The sequence below is a fragment of the Caretta caretta genome, chromosome 6 (genome assembly GCF_965140235.1).
Source record: "Caretta caretta isolate rCarCar2 chromosome 6, rCarCar1.hap1, whole genome shotgun sequence".
NCBI lineage: Eukaryota > Metazoa > Chordata > Testudines > Cheloniidae > Caretta > Caretta caretta.
In genome coordinates this window covers 77,430,993-77,457,233 of record NC_134211.1, presented here as the reverse complement: position 1 = coordinate 77,457,233, position 26,241 = coordinate 77,430,993, and the positions used below count along the sequence as shown (strand labels likewise).

The 26,241-nt window shown below is 41.6% G+C and overlaps 1 long non-coding RNA gene across 1 annotated transcript; it reads right to left on the bottom strand.

The window, feature by feature from the left end:
* Window positions 1-696: 696 nt before the first annotated feature.
* LOC125638768 (uncharacterized) lies at window positions 697-15,761 on the bottom strand. The gene is made up of 6 exons (XR_007357286.2): window positions 15,622-15,761; window positions 7,941-7,974; window positions 7,626-7,660; window positions 6,271-6,332; window positions 4,989-5,066; window positions 697-1,680 (listed from the first exon to the last, which is right to left on the bottom strand). It is a non-coding gene; the product is annotated as an uncharacterized LOC125638768 (long non-coding RNA).
* Window positions 15,762-26,241: the final 10,480 nt, after the last annotated feature.

The window sequence follows — 26,241 nt, the reverse complement described above, 5'->3', positions numbered from 1 at the left end:
ATATTGTTTATACCTGTTTTACAGATGGAGAAACTGTAGCACAGAGTAATGGTCCAAAGCAGAACTGGCCAGGAATTTTTTGACAAAACAATTTGCCATTAGAAAATGTTAATTCATTGAATCTGAAATTTTGCAGAAACATGCTGGTTTCAATTAAAATTTAATTGAGAATGTTTCTCAAGTCCAGGTTGGAATTTCTGGTCAAAACCAAAGAGATCCCCCAGAATAGCCACTAGTCCAGAGGTTAGGGCTGGAGGAAAACCAGGTCCAAGTTACTACAAGGCGCTAGAACATGGGCCTCCCACATCCTAGGTGAGTGCCTTAACCACTGGGCAATTGGCTTTCAGAGGTCGTGTCTCTAAGCGATTACTGGAAATGCCCAGGAAAGTATATGCCAATTTCACCCTGCCGTGTAATGAATACCCATTCAGTAACATCCAACTAATGTCTGCTGCAGCAGGAACAGATAAGCTCTTCTAAACCCAAAGATAACGTTCCATACAAATGTTCACTGTAACAAAAATATGAGAGGAGATACGCAGCAAAGATAAGCTATATAAAGACAGAATGAAAACTTTTAGAACACTTGGTTTCCATAAATTTTAGCATGTCTTTAAAGATTCTTGACAACTGGCTAGATAATGTTTCAAGCTTATAGTTTAGTGCATCATAAAATAAGAAAATGGCAAAGCAAAAGAAACTCTAATGTCTGTATTTATGACAACTGATTTATGAATATACTTGAAATTAATATTTCAGTGTAGCAAGCTCTCAAACAAAGTTGCCATCATAAATATGCCTAGTAAATTAGCATTAAACAAAATGGTAAAGTGGAAAGAAAACTAATGACTACTATAAACAATTAAGCTATGTATCCATTTAAATATATACATGAATGAATGAATACTAAAATGAAACAGTGATCTGACAAGAACGCCCAATCTAACTTTCACATATTTTATAACAAGGCCAAATAAAATTCAGGAGCCAAATATTCCCCCAAACAGGGTTCAAACGCAGATTCCCATCTTTCCAAATGTGAGCGTCTCTTGATTAGGCCCATTAGACTGACTTGAGCTCTGGGACAATGTTTTCAAATGTGGGTGCCCACAGTTTGGAACCCAAGTTTTGAGAGTTGTGGCTGCTAATCCTAACATGAATTTGAGGTTTAGGCCTGGAGTTTCAGTTCTGGCTTCTCTCTAATTTCAATTTGTGTACACAAACAAGTAAAGACAGCATCATAGCTCATTGAAGAAACAGGAAGAATGGTTTTAAAAGACAAACAACAGCATTGCTAGAGTTTCCTTCAGAGATTATCAAGTGCCATTTATACATTATCCAAGAACCAAACAACTTTTGTACAGAAATGCAAACATTTTAAGGTTAACAGAATAACTCTGTGAAATCCAGTGCAGTACACAGTAAAATGCTTGTCAGCTGAAATTCTGTATTGCTCAGCAAAGGGGCTTGCCATTTTGTACATTCTTAGCACACTGTCTCCCCAGATTTACTCCCTTCAGCAGTGCTTCACTGAAGTCATCCAGTCCTATTAAGGTAGTGAGAGGGGAGAGGAATCCATAGAGGCCACCCAAGACAATGCTTAAGGGCCAGCCAAAAAACACCAGGACGATGAGCCAAAATATTCCCCACATTAGGCAGCTGCAATCTGCCATCTTGAACCTAGTGAGACAGATAGAAAATAGGGGTTAATTTGGGCAGGTACTGTTAAAGGATATTTATACATATTTTACTTCCTAAGAAAAATTCCTATTCAGGGAAAAAAAAAGTTCTCTCAGCAAAGCAAATCTAACTCCTATATTTTACAAAACAATCAAATGCAATACAGTTCTCAAGTCACACGTGTAGCCTTGGGTGTAAGAAAAGTTAAATTAGAACCCCTGTCTCCCAGCCCAGAATGTCTTGAATTCAGATACTTATCTATATAGAGCTAGGCTAAGTAGCAAGTGTGGGACACTAGCTTTTAAACTACAAGAAAATATGACTCCAGATAAGGAACACAATGAAGATTAGTAAGGCAGGAAGACCATATGATGTTAACAGTGTAAAGTAATCCAGGTCTTATTCACAGGCCTTCGGAGGGTACACGTAACCTCTCAGGACGCCAACAGGCAATGCTGAATGAGGTCAACTCCTGCTGCTTGTTGACTGGCTTGGGAGATACCGTGTGTACGCAACTAGAACCAGCTCTGCTCAATCTCAGTACCTGCTGGCCCCTTTCTCTGCTACTTCCTCTGGAAGCCCAACGCTGGGAGTATGTGATTTCTTTGACTGTCCCACACTTTGGCAAACCAGTAAAGTGCCTGAAACCACTATGGCTTATTGCGAAAAGCAGCCAAGTCAGCAGGCTATAAATTGGCCATCCAGCAGTCTCAGTTTAACCAAGGCAGCGGGGAAGGGAGGGGTTTTGGGTGCCAAAGAAAGGACAGCTTGACCCCGCATCCTTCCTGATAAGAATTATGTTGAAGTTGCTGATACATGCATTTTAGAAGAAGAGCAGGATGTGTCCCAGGAATGTCTATTGGGGTCTCAAGGCTGCAAACTCTGGAAAAAACCACACCTGGTTAATCAATGAATCAGAAGAAAGCCTCTTTCTTGACCATTGAAACTGCTTGCTTGACAAGTTTTCTTTAGAGGACATGTCATTCTATTACTAATGTATAACTAAAGGGGGAAAAGTTTGAAGTGGTGGGTCTCTTCAGGACTGGACTCTCCCTCTGGATGCATCTTGTGTTTCTCACGTCTGCCACTATGCCACTCGAGAGCCACACTCAGCTTTGGTAATTATCAATGGTTGGGGGTGTTTTACTAACCTGTTGCAGACATGTGTATAAGTGCTTGAGACTAACTAAAGTTTAGCTTTAAGTGAAAGCACTCTTGTGTTGTCCTGTTTGTGCCAGCCATTTATCGGTCGGACAGCCGTGTCGCCCCTGATTTATTTTCTGACACCACCTCGCACCGAGTAAAAGTTAGCAAGAGCTTTGGGTTGAAAGAACCCCGGGTTACATGACAGCCCAATAAGGTCGGGGCCAGAACCACCATAATAGTTGTTTCCCCTGCCCCCCCTCAACTGATACATATGTTGTGAGCTGTCAGGTCCTTTATTTTTGTCTTGCTCTCTCTTCCAGCAGCCTGGGAAAACATTAAGACTATACATCCTAAAATATTACACAACCCTAAATGCATCTTGGTGCATCCTGCTATACTTGTGAGGACTCCAGTTGCTATTTAGTGGTGATTATGTATCCTACAGGAACATAAAGGTGATAAAGGATTCCTCATAAAAGTTTTTTTTCCCCAAAAAAGTTTTATTTGGACTACTTTTACTGTTATATGTTAATTCAAATATGTGGAAATGCAGTTTATCCAGACAACCTTCACTCTGCTCTGTAGTGGCACCGTGAGGGGAAAAGAAAAAATTTGAATGCATCTTTCAAAATCAATGTAATCTAATTTGGGACCACAAGCACTAAAATGTCTTAATCAAAAACATATGCTTTTTGGACAGTATCACTATAGGATAGAGTTAAGGTGTTTCGGTGTGCCCTAACTGTTCATGTCCATACCTTAACACATTTGGATTGAAGTTTAATAATAATTCTTAATTTCCTGAGTTTAAAATGCCAGTTTTTGGGACAATTACAATGTAATTTATTTTACCCTAAATTACTGCTATGGATTTTCAACCTTAATTCCATTTTCATGTAGTCAGGAAATTAATATTGTTATTCATTAAAGATGGTCAAAGAATTTTCAACAGAATAATTTTTCATCAGAAAATGGAGTTTTGCCAGAATCAAAATGTTTCACTGGAATGTGTCAATTTAGACAGAATTTTCAACAGAAAAATGTCAGAATGAATTATTTTGACTTTCTTGTTTCATTTCAACATGATTGAAATGTTTGGTTTTTTACTCTTTTTGTTCCATTTCATTTTGACGTTATAATATAACATTCATATATATATTAATTTAGCATTTAATATTCTATATTAAGTTTCAACTTTATCTAAATGTAATGTTCCAAAGTTAAATTTTTTGGAAATTTTCTGAGAGAAATTTTGAAATTTCAATATTTTGTTCCGATTCAGAACAAAGGCAAATGTCAAAAAGTGAGTATTTCCTGTGGAATGAAAAGGTGGTTTTCCGTCTAGCTCTATTTACTATTTGTAACACAGTAGTAGCTGAAGGTTACCATGAAATGACAGTCACATTGTGTAGGAACTGTAAAAACATGAGTAAGAAAGAGTCTCTGTCCCGGGGACAGATAAAAGGTGACAGAAAGGGTATATCTGAGTTTGACAGATGGGGAAATTGAGGCGTAGAGCAATTAAGTGTCTTGACCAAGCCTTATCAATAAGGGTGGAGCCAAGAGATAAACCCAAATCTCCTGTTTCCCAGTCCAGTGCACTAACCAGAAGACGGTCCTTCCTATCTGCCATATTTGGGGTTGGGAAGGAATTTTCCTCCAGAGCAGATTGGAGGAGGCCCTGGAGGTTTTTCACCTTCCTCTGTAGCATAGGGCATGGGTCACTTGCTGGAGGATTCTCTGCTCCTTGAAGTCTTTAAACCACGATTTGGGGACTTCAATAGCTCAGACATAGGTGAGAGGTTTTTCGCAGGAGTAGGTGGGTGAAATTCTGTGGCCTGCGTTGTGCAGGAGGTCAGACTAGATGATCATAATGGTCCCTTCTGACCTAAATATCTATGAATCTATTCTTAATTACACAAGTAGTCCCAATTTCATGAGTAATCCTTATTCATGTACATAGTCCCATTGGGTTGGAACTACGCACATGAAGGTTTGGGCCTTCAGGTAGTAAGTTCCTTGGGGAAGATATGTACTATTTTGTAATTGTCTCTAAATAGTAATTACACATACCTACAGCACTATATAAATAATCATTTTAAAGTAGTATCACTTGTCATATATGAATTATAACACAAAATATATTTAAAAAAAATTGGTACCTTTAACCAGAACTCCCAATTGTCACCTTACTCAAAAAAAAAAAAATCGATGCTTGGATAAGGCTCCACCTAAGGAAACTAGAACAACAGGATCAGGATACTGTCAAAACAGTTAATGAACAAAATAAATTGACTATGTCTGGAATACTGCATTCTGTTCTACATCGCATTCAACTCTGGGCAACGCAGCACCAGAAAAATGTAGGTTGACTGGAATACTACTAGTTCAAATAATAGTTCAAATAATACTAAAAAAATGTATGGTGCCGGGGTTTATTGAGGAAAAGTTAAAAGAACTGCTTCTTTATCAGAAGATTTAAGAAATTGTGATACCCATCTATAAATACATGAAGATGAAGTGGTTAAACATCACGGATAGTGGGAAATGACTTAGGGTGGCAAAATGGTAGTATAATTAGCCATCATGAATTTACAATGAGCTTTAATGAAGTATCATTGTAGATACTACAATATTACTGATTTAAATTTGTTTCTTCTAATTGAGATGCTATTAAGATGCAAAGGATGCCATGGCAATAGGCACTGTGCAAAAAAATAATAAATAAAATACAGTAGAACCTCAGAGTTATAAACACCAGAGCTACTAGCTGACCAGTCAACCACACACCTCATTTGGAACCAGAAATACACAATCAGGCAGCAGCAGAGACCAAAACAAAAGCAAAAGCAAATACAGTACACTACTTTAAACATCAACTTCTAAAAAAAATAAATAAATAAAGGGAAAGCAGCATTTTTCTTCTGCATAGTAAAGTTTCAAAGCTGTATTAAGTCAATATTCAGTTGTAAACTTTTAAAAGAACAACCATAACAGTTTGTTCAGAGTTACAAACATCATCCATTCCGGAGGGGTTCATAAATCTGAGGTTCTACTGTGGGTAAATAAATGATGGGACGAAATTAAGAAAGTTTAGGGTGGCTACCAAGAAAAACTTCTTGACAGTGAGATTACTCACATTGGGCAACAGTGTCCCAAAAGACATTCTGTTGCTTGAGACATTTAAAGCACAGCTAGAAAATGCTCTGCACCACAGAGTATAATCAGTGGCTAAGGGACAAGATTCCATAATAGGCTCTTTTATTGCTGATTTCCAGGATTCTGTGGTTAAATTAGTAACAGACGAATACAGCAACATATTAGCATCAAGTAGCTGGGGTGCATGAGAGGACGCTGCTTTACTAACTTAATTTAAACTGCCCTTTGACACAGAAAGGTAAATATTTTGTTTGACTAGGAGTAACATAACAATAGAAGGCTTACCTTTAAAGTATGTATGTTTCTGTGGCCTTTTAAATGGCCAGATGTAGTCTTCTAGGCATTCACTGAAGCACAAGAAAACAAGCAAGTTGAATAACACCAGGATCTTAACAGAAAAGCCTTTGTTCCCCCTTATGCAACTTGCTGACATCATCTAACAGAGTGTATCAAAACATTAACACTCCCACAGTAACCAATGTGACATCACAAACAGGCCACTGTTTCATGTGGGCAACAGGGAGCAGGTGAGTTGAAACAAATGTCTTGTTGTCATACAAATATCTCTGACAGTATAAACTTGGGGGAAAAGATTTGCCATTGATCACCTAAGAACTGAACACACACAGTCTATGCTCACACATCCTATACAATTAGTTGCCCTGTCTCTCCTGCTCTTGCCCCTCACTTTGGGTCCCTGTCACACATTGTGCCCGACCTTGGGGATGTCAGAGGCATGTACCCATCCCACACCCAGTCTCGTGCAAGCACCAAGTGAAGCAACCTTTTGCTTGGCACCCCTTGGGTGTGTGGGGGGGAAATGGCAGCTGCAGGGCTTGGCCATGGGGGCTCCAATCAGATTAACATAGTTACCATGGGGCAGGGGCCCATGGCTCCATGTGGATGAGAGGCCTGTCTCACTGTAAGGAGAGGGGAGGCAGACTGCCCCACTGCCCTCAGGGAGCAGGCAAGAAGGGCAGCCCACAGCCCCCAAATCAACCAGGCTCTTCCCCTCCCAGCTGACTCTGAATTGGCCCCACTGAATTACTAGGAGTCCATGGCTTGGGTGGGAACATAAACAGAAATGCCCTCAGCCCTTAATCTTTCCTGTCTTCTTCTCTCCCCCCACCGGGTGGGATTTAGTTCAGCGTGCAGTGTGTTCAGACCCTTCCAACTGCCACCCTGTTGCGGTTACCCTAGAAAGCTGGGCACATTTGAAGAGTATATTTTAACAGGGGAAAAGAAATCCATAAACACAGTTCTATAAAAAGAAAACAAAGGCACCGTAACTAAGGGAGGCAACAGTAATAAAAGAATAATTAAAATAAAATATTCCTAATAAATTATTATAATGGCAGAGTGGGGGGAGAGACAGAATGTGGAGAAAGATGGAAAGAGGGAAATAAACTGAAATGAAATAAATACATTAAAACCCTGAAGGAGAAGTGAAAAATAAAAGTAAATCAGAGGTTAAACAGATCACAGAGAAGAGCTGGTAATGGAAGGATGGAAATAAACAATTGCAAATTCTGAAAAGGATAAGAAAGAAATAGAACAGGAAAATGAAAGAGAAAAATAATGAACAAATGACACACATTTAAGGGCCCAAACCTGCAAACACACACACGTTTCTTACTTACACTAGTAGTCCCTTTGTCCCAGACTTAGCACAGAACTGGAAAAGATAAGGGAAAATGTGGTTTTAAACCATTTTTGCGCACCCCAGTCCTAAGGCAGATAGAAGCCAGTTCAGCCCCAGCTGCCCTAACTTATCACTAATAAAGTTTACAGGTGACACAAACACTGGGGGAGTAGTAAATCATGAAGAGGACAGATCACGGATACAGAGTGATCTGGATCATTTGGTAAGCTGGGCACAACCAAATAATATGCATTTTAATACAGCTAAATGTAAATGTATACATCTAGGAACAAAGAACATAGGACATACTTACAAGATGGAGGACTCTACCCTGGGAAGCAGTGATTCTGAAAAAGATTTAGGGATCTTGGTGGATAATCAGCTGAATATGATTTCTCAATGCAAAGCTGTAGCCAAAAGAGCTAATGAGATCTTGGGATGCATAAATAGGGGGATCTCAAATAAGAATTGAAAGATTATTTTACCTCTGTATTTGGCACTAGTGTGACCGCTGCTAGGTACAGTTCTGGTGCCCACAGTTCAAGAAGGATGTTGATAAATTGGAGAGGGTTCAGAGAAGAGCCACAAGATTATCATATCATAGGATTAGAAAACATGCCTTCTAGTGACAGACTCAGGGAGCTTGATTTATTTATCTTAACAAACAGAAGGTTAAGGGATTATTTGATCAGTCTATAAATACCTATGAGGGGAACAAATATCTGCTAATGGGCTCTTCAGGCTAGCAGAGAAAGGTATAAAATGTTCCAGTGGCTGGAAGTTGAAACTACACAAATTCAGACTGGAAATAAGTCATGCAACCAATGATTTTAGTTTAGTATTCGTTTATTCATTTATCATGTGATGTTAGGTTATATTACATATAGTCACTGTATGTTAATTAGAGTTAATTTGTAGGACTATAAAAGTATAAGATTGATCAGTATTTAAAGGAACTATGTGGTAGACATAAGACGGACAAGCTGAAATGCAAAAACCTATAGGTTGAAGCCTGCAAGACTTTAGCTTAGCTATTTTGGGCCTTGGAAACAAGAAATGATGACTCAAGTCAATGACCGAGAAATAACCTGAAAGATGATGGAAAAGAGGTACCAATCAGTAATATTGCAAAAGTATAGCTGGGAAGATTAAATTTAAATTATAAAATGATGTGACACCAAATGTTGTCTCTAACATGTGCCCTGACCTAAGAATAAAGGTGGTATGTCAATGTTAACAAAAATCTACCCACACTATAGAATTTGGCATCCCTTGTGTTTCCAGGGTCCACAAACCAATAAGAAAAAGAGGGTTGGCACTTTCATGTACATGCGCAGAATGTAGGTATAGACAAACTCACAATATAAAAAAGCTTGCCCAGAACAGGGACCACTCTCATATTGATGGTCAAGCCATGAGAGGGCCAACAGTAGCACCATCTAGGAGGATGTGAGTATGTCGGTAGGTATAACTGGTCCATTATACTTATCTTTAGGAATTGCATATGCTGTAACATTTATAGCTTTGTCAGTAACTTTAATAAAATTACTAAAAGATAAATGCTCATCATTGTATTTATTTGCCTATGGTTTCATGTGTTCCTATGAACTCTAAATCTAAAACAAACAGAGATAAAACTCTGTTGAACTTAAGACTCTAGCTGCCAGAGCTGAACCCACTGAAGTATGATTAACCTTAAATAAAATAAAAGGCTACAGATTTGGTGTCCAACAGCAGGGCCATAGAGAACACACAAAACCAATAAGAAACAAAAGTTTGAGAAGAAAATATATAGAGATCAAAAGTCCTAATGAACTAAAATGGAGATTTCCTGCTTTCGTTTATGCTTGCTTGCATTTTATGTTGTTTTGTTTGTCTACTTGTGAGATCTTGTAAGAACTGAGTTCAGGGGAAAGAAATAGGGAGACTGCAGTTGTGTAAAAGGACCTTAGCACTCACATATGGCAGAATGACTCAGATATTCCACCGTCATCTGTAAGTCAAACTCCTCAAATCTGTTAATAAGCTCCATGAATTTGAGACTCCTCTGGACTGCATCACTGATGGAGGATCAAGTAAAACTTTGAGGGGTTACCTTGGGTCACCACCCCTCCTCTCGGTGTACTCCAGCTGTAAAACAGCTACAGGAGGAGTAAGCACCACAAGCCCTTTTCAAATAGAGAAATCCCTGTAAGATATTTATCAGGACAAGGAAGAGACACCTTCTATAATTTTTCTAAGGAAAGTATGGAACAGAATAAATTATCTGTTCAGGCATGTGTTTTAACAGACCCACAAACGTCCTTGGAGGGCTTTGTGAGAAACTACATCAAAACCCATGGGGGAGGATTAGTTGGAAAACCAAGCACTGGCATCCTCTGGGCCCATAGATCCTTGGAATTTAATGTGTTCCCTCTTTGAGAAGGAAAAAGTATAGAAAAAAGTTCAAGAGGTAAAAGGAATAGCCATGGATTACGTATATCTGGCATGTAATATCCTGGGGAGAATATTTAAAAGAAAGCAACTGGAAGAGACAAGACAAGCCTTGTCCAGAGAGCAGGAGACTAGTGACACACTGAGCCCTTGTCTACACTACAAGTTTAAGTCAAATTTAGCAGCGTTAGATCGATTTAACCCTGCACCCGTCCACACGACGAAGCCATTTTTGTCGACTTAAAGGGCTCTTAAAATCGATTTCTATACTCCTCCCCGACGAGGGGATTACCGCTGAAATTGGCATCGCCTGGTCGAATTTGGGGTAGCGTGGACACAATTGGATGGTATTGGCCTCCGGGAGCTATCCCAGAGTACTCCAATGTGACTGCTCTGGACAGCACTCTCAACTCAGATGCACTAGCCAGGTAGACAGGAAAAGTCCCGGAGACACTTGAATTTCATTTCCTGTTTGGCCAGCGTGGCACAGGTGACCATGCAGAGCTCATCAGCAGAGGTGACCATGGAGTCCCAGAATCTCAAAAGAGCTCCAGCATGGACCCAACGGGAGGTACTGGATCTGATCGCTGTATGGGGAGACAAATCCGTGCTATCAGAACTCCGTTCCAAAAGACGAAATTCCAAAATATTTGAAAAAATCTCCAAGAGCATGAAGGACAGAGGCTACAACAGGAACCCGTGCAGTGCCGTGTGAAAATTAAGGAGCTCAGGCAAGCCTACCAAAGAGGCAAACGGCCGCTCTGGGTCAGAGCCCCAGTCATGCCACTTCTATGATGAGCTGCATGCAATTCTAGGGGGTGCCCCTACCACTGCCCCAACCTGTATGTGGACTCCTGGAAGCAGAAAGTCTCACACAACAGGGACGAGGATTTAGGGGACAAGGAAGATGAGGAGGAGGGGGAGGATGAAACTGTTTTCCCCAACATCCAGGAACTGTTTATCACCCTGGATCCAATACCCTCCCAAGGCAGGCTCCCAGACCTTGAAGGCAGAGAAGGCAGCTCTGGTGAGTGCACATTTGTAACTACAGTACAGCGTTTAAAAGCAATAGTGTTTAATGTTTGATTTGCTCTGAAGAATTGGGATGCATTCATGGCCAGTACAGCTACTGGTAAAGTCTGTTAATGTGTCCAGGGATGGAGCGGAAATCCTCCAGGGACACCTCAATGAAGCTCTCCTGGAGGTACTCCCAAAGCCTTTGCAAAAGGTTTCTGTGGAGGGCAGCCTTATTCCATCCTCCATGACAGGACACTTTACCACACCAGGCCAGTAGCATGTAGTCTGGAATCATTGCATAAAAAAGCACGGCAGGGTATGTTCCCATGTTTGCTGGCATCAAGCAACATCTGTTCTTTATCTCCCTGTGTTAGCCTCAGAAGAGTGATCTCATTTATGGTCACCTGGTTGAAATGCATCCGATGAAGTGAGCTGTAGCTCACGAAAGCTTATGCTCAAATAAATTTGCTAGTCTCTAAGGTGCCACAAGTACTCCTTTTCTTTTTGCGGATACAGACTAACACGGCTGCTACTCTGAAACCTGGTTGAAATAGGGGAATTTTATTAAGGAGACATTCAGAGGTGGCCGTTCCTGCTGAGCTGTTTGCCTGTGGCTGAAAAAAAATCATCCCTGCTGTTAGCTATGCGATGGGGAGAGGAGTGAAGCAATCATCCCAGAGAATTGGGAGGTGCGGGGGGTTAGTTGGGTTTGTGCTGCACATTAACCCGAAAACCACAGCCCCTCCTTTTAAATGGGCAACACAATGGGTGCTTGGTATGGGAAATGGGGGCGCTGCTATTTGAAACCATTCCCACATGTTATGAAGGTTAAAGAAGCCAAAAGACTGTGGCTTACCATGGCTGCCTGCACTCCGAATTCTGTTGCCTGGCCCTGCGTGTGTGGTCTCTCAACACCAAACTGGAAGGCCCTCAATATAAGAGGCAAAATACGACCTTGTACCGAAAGCACATGTACTATGTAACGTTAACAGCTTGGTTCACATGAAAGAGTCTACCCATTGTTCTCTAAAATGTGTCTTTTTAAATACTACTCTCCCTTTTTTTCCTCCCACAGCTGCAAATGTTTCAATGCTCCCCTTATCATGTCTGTCCCGGAGGCTAGCACGGATAAGAGGCAAAACAAATGCACTCGCGATTAAATGTTTTCTGAGCTCATGCAGTCCTCCCTCACTGAAAGAGCTCAGCAAAATGCGTGGAGGCCAGCAATGGCAGAGTCCAGGAAAGCACAAAATGAACATGAGGACAGGAGGGACGTGTGAGAGGAGAGGTGGCAGCAGCATGATGAGAGGAAGCAGGATGCAATGCTGAGGCTACTGGAGGATCAAACTGATATGCTCCAGCGTATGGTTGAGCTGCAGGAAAGGCAGCAGGAGCACAGACTGCCACTGCAGCCCCTGTGTAACTGCCCGCCCTCCTCCCCAAGTTCTATAGCCTCCTCACCCAGACGCCCAAGAACACTCCACCCCAGAGGACTGCCCAAGCAACAAGAGGCTGGCATTCAGAAAGTTTTGAAGTGCAGTGTGGCCTTGTCCTTCCCTCCTCCACCACCCCTCCTGGGCTACCTTGGCAGTTATCCCCCCTATTTGTGTGACAAATTAATAAAGAATGCATGAATTTGAAACAATGACTTTACTTCCCTGTAAGCCAACCACCCTCCCCCTTTTGATCACCACTTGCGGAGGCAATAGAGTGAACCAAGGGGGTGGGTTTTCATCAAGGAGAAGCAAACAGAACTGTCACACCGTAGCCTGGCCAGTCATGAAACTTGTTTTCAAAGCTTCTCTGATGCGCAGCACGCCCTGCTGTGTTCTTCTAATCGCCCTGGTGTCTGGCTGCGCGTAATCAGCGGCCAGGCGATTTGCCTCAACCTCCCACCCCGCCATAAATGTCTCCTCCTCACTCTCACAGATATTGTGGAGCGCACAGCAAGCAGTAATAACAATGGGAATATTGGTTTCGTTGAGGTCTGAGCGAGTCAGTAAACTGCGCCAGCGCACTTTTAAATGTCCAAATGCACATTCTACCACCATTCTGCACTTGCTCAGCCTGTAGTTGAGCAGCTCCTGACTACTGTCCAGGCTGCCTGTGTACGGCTTCATGAGCCAGGGCATTAAGGGTTAGGCTGGGTCCCCAAGGATAACTATAGGCATTTCAACATCCCCAGTGGTTATTTTCTGGTCTGGAAAGTAAGTCCCTTGCTGCAGCTGTTCAGACAGATCAGAGTTCCTGAAGATGCGAGTGTCATGTACCTTTCCTGGCCATCCCACATTGATGTTGGTGAAATGTCCCTTGTGATCCACCAGTGCTTGCAGCACCATTGAAAAGTACCCCTTTCAGTTTATGTACTGGCTGGCACGGTGGTCTGGTCCCAAGATAGGGATATGCATTCCGTCTATCGCCTCACCACAGTTAGGGAATCACATTGCAGCAAAGCCACCCACTATGACCTGCACATTTCCCAGAGTCACTACCCTTGAGAGCAGCAGCTCAGTGATTGTGTTGGCTTCTTGGATCACAGCAGCCCCCACAGTAGATTTGCCCACTCCAAACTGATTCCTGACTGACTGGTAGCCGTCTGGCATTGCAAGCTTCCAGAGGGATATCGCCACTCGCTTGTGAACTGTGAAGGCTGCTCTCATGTTGGTATTCTTGCGCTTTAGGGCAGAGGAAAGCAAGTCACAAAGTTCCATGAAAGTGCCCTTATGCATGCACAGCCACGGGGAATCAACCCAGACCTGCAACACTATGCAGTCCCACCACTCTGTGCTTGTTTTCCGGGCCCAGAATTGGCGTTCCACAGCATGAGCCTGCCCCATTGCCACCAGGATGTCCAAATTGCCAGGGCCCGTACTTTGAGAGAAGTCTGTGTCCATGTCCTCATCACTCTCGTCACCGTGCTGCCGTTGCCTCCGCGCCTGCCTTTGCAGGTTCTGGTAATGAACATACTGCAGGATAATGTGCGAGGTGTTTACAATGCTCATAACTGCTGCGGTGATCTGAGCGGGCTCCATTCTTGCCATGGTATGGCGTCTGCAGGAGAGCTGAGTTGCAGTGGAAGCGGTGGCTGATGACGGATGCCACGAGAATAGATATTTATAGAGAATGATGAGAGGACCTGTGAGGTGGATTCATGAGAGCAGGAGAGCAGAGCGGAAGTGGGAGCCCATGACAGCCAACATGGAGAAATTCGCTATCAAGACAAGAACAGGAGAGCAGAGTTGCAGCAGAAGTGGTGGTTCGATGACGATGGTTAGCAGTCCTACTGCACTGTCTGCTGAAAACAGTATGGCGTCCGCATGGAAAAAAGGCGCAAAACGATTGTCTGCTATTGCTTTCACAGAGGGAGGGGCGACTGACGACATGTACCCAAAACCACCCGCGACAATGTTTTTGCCCCATCAGGCATTGGGAGGTTAACCCAGAATTCCAATGGGCGGTGGAAACTGCGGGATAGCTACCCACAGTGCAACGCTCCGGAAGTCGACACTAGCCACGGTACTGTGGACGCACTCCGCCAACTTAATGCGCTTAGTCGGGACACACACAATCGACTGTATAAAATCGCTTCCTAAAAAATCAACTTCTATAAATTCGACCTAATTCCGTAGTGTAGACATACCCTGAGAGAACAACTTAGTAGGACAAGAGAAGTAAATTCCATACTCCTGGATCAAAAGGACAGTTTGGCAAGACACCTAAGCTACAGCAAGCAACAGTTACAAAAGGCTAGTTATGAAATTCTGATGTGGAGAGACAGAGCAATGGGTCAGGGACGTTCATTTGGGCAAGAAGTGAGAACAACAGAGCTGGCTCAAAGAACACAGGTATTAGAACAAACTTCTGACATTCTGGACGCTATGTATTATCAGGTAATAAATATTGAAGGTGAAAATTAGCAGATGTGAGTAGATGAGGAGGATAACTGTATGGAGATGGAGTTGCCATGGGCAGCAAGTTCTATGCGCCCAGGCACCATGGGCCCAGCTCCAGCACTGGTCTCTCCCTCGGCCCCTCTTTCCGCCCCCGGGCGTCCCCCCCCCCCCCCATCACCTGGGCCATTTAAAACAGCCTGGGGCCCACACTTACCACCGGCAGCTCAGTGGAGCTGAGCAGCTTCCTGTCTGCTCGCTCCACATGGCTGCCAGCCCCTCCCTGCAGCCCCTGGTTGGGGTAGGTCTGTCTAGGAAGCTGCGGGGCAGTGCCTAGTGGTAGCAGCACACAGAGACCCCCCAGCCCACCCTGCCTAGGAGCCCCAGGTAAGCACCCCAGCCCCCCATCTCCTCCCAGAGCCTGCACCCCTCACCCCCTCCTGCACCCCTCACCCCCTGCCCCAGCCTGGAGCCTGCACCCAGCACCCAAACTCCATCCCAGAGCCCAACCTCTCACCCACCCTGCACCCCAATCCCCTGCCCCAGCCCAGGGCCTGCACCCTAGACCTCCCTCCTTCCCCCACAAACTCCCTCCCAGAGTCTTAGGCAGGCGGGGGGTGGAGTTTGGGAGGCACCACCAAAATTTCTACAAACCTGTCTCCCCTGGGAGTTGCCACCTGTATATGTTGTAAATATAATTCCAGATATTCCAGTAGCTATGGTGGGACCTGGGAAAGAACAACCCACAACAAGTGGAGGTAGAATCTCACCAGATTGAGAGCTAAACTCAGACAGGAAGAACAACAGGAAACTGAACAATCTGGAGAGTTAAGAATAGAAGAAGTATCAGACACAGAGGATTTGGAGGGAGAGAATGGGGGATTTGAAGAAACTGTCAGTAATGAAGCATGTAAAAAGCAAGTCATAAAACGCTTTGATGGAAGTTTTGATAAGAAATTAAATATTGCAGGTTTAAGACAAGAAATGAAATGAACAGCAATTAGTAGATGTTGTGAGAGTGAGAAGAAAGAGGGGCAAAGAATGAGTAAGCCAGACATGTAACAAACCCATCCGCAATTGTGCTGTTTGTTACAAGAAACTCAGGGAACTATAAAAGTTGTTGTGAAGGCCTGTAATGTGGCAGTTCAATGATGAGACAGAACACAGCTTTATGCAAGCAAGCAGGCTGGTCAGCTGAGATGGGCTGTTCTGCCCCCTGCCTTCCACCTTCTCCTTTTATTATATTTCTTCCCCCTAAGCATTACACACTGCTACCGCAAAAAGATACACAAAGGAATGTATGACGTTGATTAATATACTTATTTACCATCTTTTATCTACTACAATCCTGGTTCTCAGGCCTTGAGCCCAGGTTAAGAAAGCTTCCCACAGTCACTGTCCCAATAATCAAGTTCTCATGGTTCATATCTAGCCCTTGTCCTTGGATAGAGCAATGTGTGCATTGCTTCTACAAAACAGTCAGGGTGTGCCCTGCCTGCTTCCAGGTGGAATAACTAAACATGAACCCTTCACAGTAAGAAGGCAATCTTAGATATCAGTACCTCTCAGAAAAGATAAAAGTCTTTGCAACCTGAAATTCCAGCAAGTATTTTTGATATCTCTAAGTCAACTGAGTCAGAAGGAATAATGAAAAGAACAAGTGGCATAATTCATTTTGAATCTGATGTGCTCACTGTACCCCAAGCCACTTTAGAGGCAAAATCCGAATCTCCACAGAAATCTAGACCAGTGCCAGCCCTTCCTAAGGTACAGGCATCTACCCAAGGCAAAAGAAAATGTACAAGGTTACAGCAAAACCCTACACCTAAATTATCTACTGTTGAAGTTGCCCAAACTTGGGAGATACCAATTCCTCTAGAGAAAAAGAAACCTAGACTCCCCAATATAACCATGAAGGAGAAGAAAGAATCAATTTCTAATGCGGAACCAGTAGAATACAGTAATCCTGTCTCTCCACTAGCCATGGTAACACATGTCATTCGAAGTTATTGCAAAAATGGGCTGATGAAAAAAGGAGATCCAGTGGCTGCCCACGCAGCACATTTAGAAACAGTAGTGAAACTGTTGCTGATAGATTAAGAGAATTTGGATAAGACTCTACAGTTAACTGTAGATAGAGCCTTATGGAATATGTTGCCACCAAAACTTCAGGAAGGGAAAAAATTATTCAAAAAGACTGTGTGACTGTTAGAAAGAACTATGCACCCAGGCCAGGAGTTACTTTGGTAGTTAACAGGAAGCAACATGATGGTGAGTCACTGCATGAATTTCATAATAAACTTTCTGCAGCTTGGATAGCTAATGAAATGCCTGGAAAGGAAACAGAACCACAGTATATTAATTTGCTTGTTAACAATTCATTACAAGCAGTTTGGGGTAAGTAATAATGCATGTCAACCCCAGGAGCACTCTTCCAGAAGTGCTGGACTTGTTGTCTAAAGCCCATATTCAAACCCAACAGAAAGGTTCCAAAAGAACTCACCCTCCTATAGCAGTTGCTCAAGAAGCCTCAGGCAAACCAGTAATTAAAGTAGAAGGCCCACAAACTATGACACAAGGACAATCACCCCGTCCAAGAGGGTTGGATAAGATTATTAAAATCAGATCAGACCCATTATGTCCTCGAATTCAAAATCCCAGATATTATGACTGGAAACATGAATAAAGGAATAGGGACATGCTCCTTACTGTCTTCACCAACCACAAGCAGGAAACAATTCATGCCTGACATGAATCGTTCCTGATCTCACCTGAGAAGCCTGACCTATCGACCCCCTAGTCCTATAATGGACATAATTATTAAAAAACTCTGTCAAACTCTGTCTAGGGAAAACACTAGATTCTTACAAGCATGCAATGCAAAAAAATACAGCAGCAAATCAATTCCAGGTTGTTGAACAACCAGCACTCCCCATCCCAACCCATTGCTGTAGCAACTGAACCGGCACTCTGGATTTCAACTCCATGCATGGAGAATGAGAACCACCAAGCAGAGAAAAATGTAAATCCAGAAAAACAGAATGGGTGATGCCAAAAGGCCCCATGCAAAGTTGTAGCCTCTTTAGAAAAAGATGCAAATGGGAAACCCACAGTATCAACAATGGTGAGGGGCCACCATTTTCAATTTATTATTGACACTGAAGCCTCAATCAGCATAATCAATTATAAAAATCCAAAAGCATCCCCTAGATCATCAGGACAACCCAGAGTGTTAGCAACATTTGCAAGTAACCAAATCACAGCTGAGTTCTCAAAATCAGTAGTGACAGAAATAGGGGACATAAAAAAACCACATGTATTTGCACTAGCGAATTTGAAAGAACCCTACAATTTACTGGGAGTAGATTTTCTGAGGAAACATGGATGCATTATAGATTTGACCAATCGCTTGCTATGCATAACTACAGTACAGGCATTAGACAATCAACCTGTTTTCATTTCCATTTGTGACATTGTTTCAACTAACAAAACCAGAAATGTATATCCTAGAAAACATTGCAAAAGGGAGAACTAATGTGCAGGCTTTAGTAACTAAGCATGTTGATGCTTTTGCTAAATACAAGCATGAATGTGAAATGATGGATGTAACTGCTAAAATTTCAGGAGAAAATTTTCCCCCACAGAAGCAATCTCTTTTCTGGATCAGGCCAGACCTTAGAGTGCTAAAACCATCGAATCTCTGTTTCAAGAAGGAATCATTCATAAGTGTACTTCAGTATGCAATTCTCCAATTTGTCCAGCCCAAAAGCCAGATGGGTTATGGTGTCTCATTATTGATTATCGGAAATTGAATCACATGACTCCAGATTGTCCAGCTGTTGTATCCAAAATGTCTAACCTAATTAAATCTTTGAATCCCAAAGCAAAATGGTTTTCTACCATTAATATTGACAATGGTTATTGGTCAGTACCTGTTTCTAAGGAAAGTCAACACCGTCTAGCTTTTACAGTAGAAAGGGTTCAATACACTTTTCAAATTTTACCTCAAGGACTTCATAATAGTTCAGCTATCTTCAATGGACATATAAAACGAATTCTGTCTAGGTTTTCCAAACCATCTGTTTTATTTCAGTATGTAAACAACATTTGTTTAGCTACAGAAACTCAAGAGGAACATCTGGAGTGCCTGGATGAACTTCCCCAAATCATCAAGGAAGCAGGACGAAGCGTAACACAACAAAGGTATGCCTAATGGTCTCAGAAGTTTCTTTTTTAGGCATCACATGGTCTCAGAAAGGTCGAACACCTGCCCAACAGAAGGTGAATGTGATTCCGGAATTGCCTATGCCCACTGATATAACTTCTTTATGCTCTTTTTCAGGCTTAGCAGAATACCATAGGGACTTCATCCCTAACTTTGCTCGCATTGCAGGTCCACCCTATATTCTCTTGAAAAAGGGAGTTGCTTGGGTCTGAACAACATGTAAATACATTCATCAGGTTAAAGGAACACATAATGCAGGCACCTGTGCTGATCACCCCAGATCCCAGCAAACCATAGCATCTAGAGGTATCTGTGAGCACAACTGCACTTGCAGCAGTAGCTTCTCAAGAGAAACATGGAAAAATCAAACCAGTGGCATATGCTTCTAGAAAAGTGAGTCCAGTGAAATTTAAATATTCCACTTGCAAGAAGTGCTTGTCAGCCACCAACTGGGCAATCAAACATTTTGCATTTTTGATTGGCTTAAATCCAATAGTCTCGCATTCTATGTTCTTGCTTTCTAATCAAGTCAAAGACGAACAAGTGTCTAATGCTGAACTGGCACACTGTTATTGCAGGGCAAAGATACAACAGTGACCCCAGTACAGATTCAATTCCATTGCCAGAGGCTCTGTTATGTTCTGAAAACCCTCATGTGTGTCCAAATGTAGATCAAAAGAAACTCTTAAATCAATTCTTCACATTAATGCCATCCCATATAAAAATCACAGAATCTTACTGCTTTTTCATTGATGAATCCAGCTATCATAATCAAAGGAAAGTATGTGCAGGATTTGGAATTTATGGTATCCCTCCAAAATCAAATACCTACTCTACCAATGTCCAGATTAAAGTAAATCCGAGGGAAACGGACATGATTTGGAAAGTATCACACAAGTGTGTTCTACATCCTGCTCAATATGTGAAACTTGCAGCAGTAGCATGTGTATTGGAAAAGTGCCAAAAACGATTTATCACTGCAGAGAGCCACCCCTTAATTATTTTTTCAGATTCAGCTTGGGTATGTAATTCACTTACAGATTTTTTAGCAGTATGGGATGCTTACGAATTTACATCCTCAGATGGAGCTCAACTTAAATATGCATCACTTTTACAATATATTGTCAAACTGGCTGTACAAGTATCCACTCTAGAACAGCAACACATAATTCGAAAGGTGCAAGTTCATAGTAACATAGGGCCATATGCTGAGGAAAATCATCATGCTGATTTGTTAACCAAAAAAAGAAGCCTGTAGTGGAATTCTATGGGAAAAACCCAGGCAAATAGATCCTGGGGGAAATTCAAATTTGACCCCAGTCGGAGCAGCAAAAGAACAATTCAACTCAGGGGTACCAGATCTAAAAGCTCTGCAGGCAAAGAATCAGAAGATAGTAAAAATAATCAGACAATTGTCAAAAGCAGAGAACAAACAAAGAGCTTGAAGTTCTCTATCAGAAGATTCCCAACGTCAAAAGTACAAATCAGAGATGTATACAAATAAGGTATATTGATGTATCTCGAAGAGCATTTTCCAGTGTGGGTAGTCCCATCCTAGTTGTGTAGGAAAATGATCTACCTGGTCTATGACACACGATCAGGACAACATCAAGGGGTAAATAAAACCATGCAGCACCTCACCTCCATGGGTTGGTGGCCATGTATGAAAACAGATGTGCAACAGTATTGTGAAAATCGTTTGGCTTGTGAACAAAACAATCATATCCCCACAAAAAAGAATGCTCCCTTAACATCTCAAATGTATAAAAGTCTATGGCAAGCTTTGCAAATTAATTTTGTGGGACCTTTATCAAAAACTCAAAGAGGAAACCAATACCTTTTGGTCATCATTGATCCATTCTCTAAATGGGTAGAAGCATTTCCTTTAAAGCAAACACTGCTTTGGCAACAGCAAAAATCTTAATGAAACAAGTCTTTTCTTGCTGGAAACTACCTGCTAGGGTCATGTCAGACAGAGGAGCACATTTTACTGGACAAATGTTCCAGAAATGCCTATAATTGTTGGAAGTGCAACAAAAATTGCATATTTCATACAGACCTCAATCATCAGGGATAGCAGAGTGAACAAATCGCACCATCAAACTCATGCTGCGAAAACTGGTAGATGCCAACGGACACGATAGGAACACCCTGATTCCACTCATTTTAATGGCACTCAGGGCGTCTCCAGCTGCCTCCACAACTCATACGCTCATTGAGGTAATAACTGAACAAATGATGCCAATGCCTAAACATCTTTTGTGGCATACCAGTGGCACACAGCTAAAGAAAATCAAACTAAAAACTTATCTGCAAGCATTACAAAAAAACATTTAAATCAGATCCACTTGCAGGTAGCTGTCAAACTGGAAAAATTCAGACAAAAGGCAAAACCTATTTTGATAAGAATCAAAGAGAAAATGCTTGGGAAATTGGAGTCCAAGTTATGCTTTTATCTTTTATGCTGTACCTGAATACAATTCATTTCATCAATGGACTGGGCCACATGTTATTGTGAATAGACTCAGTATTTCAAAAGAACATAAGAACATGAGAGCGGCCATACTGGGTGAGACCAAAGGTCCATCTAGCCCAGTATTCTGTCTTCTGACAGTGGCCAATGCCAGGTGCCCCAGAGAGAGTGAACAGAACAAGTAATCATCAAGAGATCCACCCTCTGTCACCCATTCCCAGCTTCTGGCAAACAGAGGTTAGGGACACCATCCCTGTCCATTCTAGCTAACAGCTACTGATGGACCTAACCTCCATGAATTTATCTAGTTCTTTTTTGAACTGTTCTAGTTTTGGCCTTCACAACATCCTCTGGCAAAGAGTTCTGCAGGTTGACTGCGCATTGTGTGAAGCAATCAAACAGGGTGCGTGGAAGCAGGGGTGAGAATGAGCAAGGAGGGTGTAGCCTTCCCACAGCAGCTATACGCCAGCACCTTATACAAGCACCAGAAGCAGTTGGACTGTTAGCACCGCAGGGGTGGAGCCAGGAGGGGCTGGGAATTGCTCTGCCTGAGGAGACACACAGGAAGAGGAGACACACTGCTTCCAAGAGCTTCTGATTCCACAAGGTCCTCCCAGGAAAGCTTCTGGCCTCCCGATACTCCTCTTCCCCACCCCCTCGCACTTGCTATCTCCCCAGCTTTACACTTCATGGCACTGTTGGGGTGTGGCGTACAGGTTCTCCGTCATCAGCTTCTCCAGATCCAAGGGGAGTGAACCACAGCTAGTGACTCAGGGTTTTCAGCGTCCCCTGCTAGGGTCCCCTAGTGCTTTGCCAGGGTCCCTTAGCGCCCTCCCATTACAGCAGCCCCCGCTGGGGTCCCTTAGCACCTTCCCGGGCTCACTGCTGAGCCCTCCTGTTACAGGCATTTTATACCTCGGAGTATAAAATTAGAATCTTACAGGGAAACAAAAAAAGTTAATAAATTCTACCATGCAAATCAGTTAAAACTGTGTTGGAAAAAAAATATTTTTTCACAGGCGCAGCAACCAGAAACAATAATTGTGCAAGAAAGCCAATACAATCATCCCAGTAACAGAAACTGGGAAAAATGCAAAGCACGACACTAATCCTATACTTCTGCTTGAATGCTGCCATCCAAACTGAATCACAACTGTTTCACCACAAGGAACACAAACCGTTAGTGTAAATCAAAATGTTGCATTGGGACTGGATTCAAATTTGCCTATTGAAACTAAAGATTTGCAAACAACAGTAACTGGGGAACGAAAAAGAAAGAAACCAGACCAAGATCAATCTGAAATACCATGCCAATCAACTACAATTTTCTTTAAATGGAATTATCAACCAAACCAAGAACAGTTTATATATAAAACTCGAAATAAAACTTTGTTTACTGCATCAACTAGTAGTACAATTGTAACAATGCATAAAGTACCAAATCATATGTCACATCTGTATAAATTGGAATTACATATGGTATTAAAAGAAGGGCAAAAACTGGTATTATGGAAACATTTCCCACTGATGGTTCAAAGATGTGGAGAAAGGTATGTACACTATTTTCCAAAAAAAATTAGGCAGCCAAATACTTCATCAAACCACTCACAACAAATTTTACCCACATGTTAAAGAAATAATAGGGAAACATATTGTTCTTGCATAGAATATAAAAGAAAATGAATACATGCCTTAGTAAATTGGAAACAAATCTCCCCCTTACTGGAGGAATCTAGAGAGGGAAGAATGTAAAACATATATTCCAGGAAAAATTCACTCTTTGCCAATCAGTAATGGAATTCCATATGAATCATGGAAAAACAGAACCAAATGTCAAAGTTTGGTAAAATGTGAAGCAATAATCATATACAATCTAAAGCATAAAAATAAGAAAGGATATGAAGCCTGTATCCAAATTAAGGTTTTGGATAAAGTCAAAGTTATTATAACTCAAAGAACAGGTATAGGCAATAATAGTGAAAAAAACCCACATAATGCACAGAATTCAGTGGAATGTCCAGAATTGCAGAAAGGCCCTGTTAGTGGTCTCACTGCCACACCTATGCCAGGGATGTTAACCAATCAAGTATAATTCATGCATATCCCTGTTGTGTTAAATTTATCTAAATTGGCAAATGAGCAAATTTTGTTACTGTAAAGACACCAAAGTGGCATCTTTTTTTCCAGTACTCCTTGTGGATAAGATTACTGTTTATCAAATTGGGCACAGGACATTGATAATCTGGGTTTGGAGATACACAGTAATCTGTATGCTCCTAAAAGAAAACAAAAAACAAGTACTTTGGAAATTCTAAATACTATTACAGGATTGTTTGGTACCGAAACGTTAATTTGGAATAAGGTGAATGTTAAAAATATCAAAAAGCATATCAATTATGTAATTCAGGAAGAAGCTAATCAAGTAATTAATCCAATGTTAAAAGGTATTTATGGCTTATCAACTAAGGAACTATTTACAGTATATAATGTGCATGAAATCACTAAACTGTTTAATAAAACAAAAAAAATTAATCAACTGGTAAACTATAATTATGATCAGAACAAAAATCATTATCTTGGGAAAAATTATTTATTCAGCATATAAAAATATGTAATCAACACTATTAAGAATACCTTACAGTTTTTAAAACTAAAAAGGTACCAAAATTAATTAAAAACCAGCAAATTTTAAATTGGTATTGCCCACAATGTATTTAAAAGTGAGGAAAAAAGTTAAATGCCAAATGAACTGTAAAAATATTATTATTCGGGGCAATAAAAAACTTGGGATCTGTGACACAACATCCAAATCATAATACATGTTATTTAAGGAAACCTTGTGACATGTCACAATCCTTATATGTTTCGTTCGCTTTATCACTACCCAGACAGGGCTGGCTCCAGGCACCAGCTTTCCAAGCAGGTGCTTGGGGTGGCATTCAGAATGGGGCGGCAGTCCCGTGTCCCATGGCTGCAATTTGGCAGCAGATCCATTGCTCTTCTGGTCACCGTGGCAATTCGGAGGCAGCTCCGCCGCTGCTGTGGAGGCAGCAATTCGGCGGCGACTGCTTGGGGCAGCAAAATTGGTAGAGCCGTCCCTGTACCCAGATAGCATTCAATCCAGCTAAAAATGTGTTTGACCAATTAGCTACTGTCCAGACCATAGGCCACCTAAAAACCAATATTTATAAAAAACAAATGCAAGTGTATCATGTAACAAGCTGATGGTGTATCATCATGATACCTAAACACGAAAAATCCCGCAGATGGCTTGTTGCTCTTAAAAGGGCTGTCAATGTATCTGTAGGTGTAATGTGTTTAAGGTAATAACTCCACTAGGTGGTCAGATGGAAAGGTACCAACAAGATTTACTGGCAGTGAATGCAACAGAAATATGTCCAGTACAACTAAGCAAATGGAATCTCCTATGGAACAAATAGCATATGCAAAAGAAGGGCAGTATTGCATAGTAACTAAATCATAAAAAAAATTCTATCATGATCAACGTAAATGAATGATCACAAATCCAAACTTTTGTTTTAAACCACAAGTGCCTACAACAATTGGTCATACAACAATATCTCCAGTGCACACTTTAAAAAATAAAAATAAAACTGTTATTCTAAGTAACCCTAATTATCAGGATTTAACTAAACAAAGTACTCCAGTTTTTCATGCATATATACCACCACTAACCTTACAACTAAAACAATTGTTAAAAGAAAGAAGACTCACATTTAATTAAAATTAGTAACATGAATAAAGTAAATCAAGCAAGTGTTAAAATTTTAAATAGTGGCAGTTCACAAGATAGTACACCTAAAGAAATGAAAACTGAATGAAAAGGATGAATTATTGGTCACAGTATCCTTACTATGTGCACCATCCTAGCCCTATGTCACATGGAAGGAAAACTTAAATCACTACGCACAAGAAGCGTTAACCCCTGCCGCATATAACTCAGCCCGTTTCCTTTCCCTTGTTGTCAACTGTCACAGCCGCAGCAGAAGCCAAAGCTAATATAAAAAAAAGTACACAAGGAAGTTAATACTTATAAAAAATGCAAAGTGTAAGTCCACATCAAGTCCCAAAAGCTCCATATAATTGTAATTATGTACCACAATGCAGAGGAGCAATTGCTCCCCCCGTGCAAAAATACCTAAAAAAACCCCCAAAAAACAATCCCTAATAATATAAAAGAATGGCATGCAAACAGAGTTAAGTTACATATAATCTTTAGGCATTGTCAAGGTTCCTTCCCCACTCTGAACTCTAGGGTACAGATGTGGGGACCTGCATGAAAACCCTCTAAGCTTATTTTTACCAGCTTAGGTTAAAACTTCCCCAAGGTACAAACTATTTTACCTTTTGCCCTTGGACTTTATCGCTGCCACCACCAAGCGTCTAACAAATATATAACAGGGAAAGAGCCCGCTTGGAAACATCCCCCCCCAAATCCTCCCCAAACCCTACACCCCTTTTCCTGGGGAAGGCTTGATAAAAACCCTCACCAATTTGCATAGGTGAACACAGACCCAAGCCCTTGGATCTTAAGAACAACGAAAAAGCAATCAGG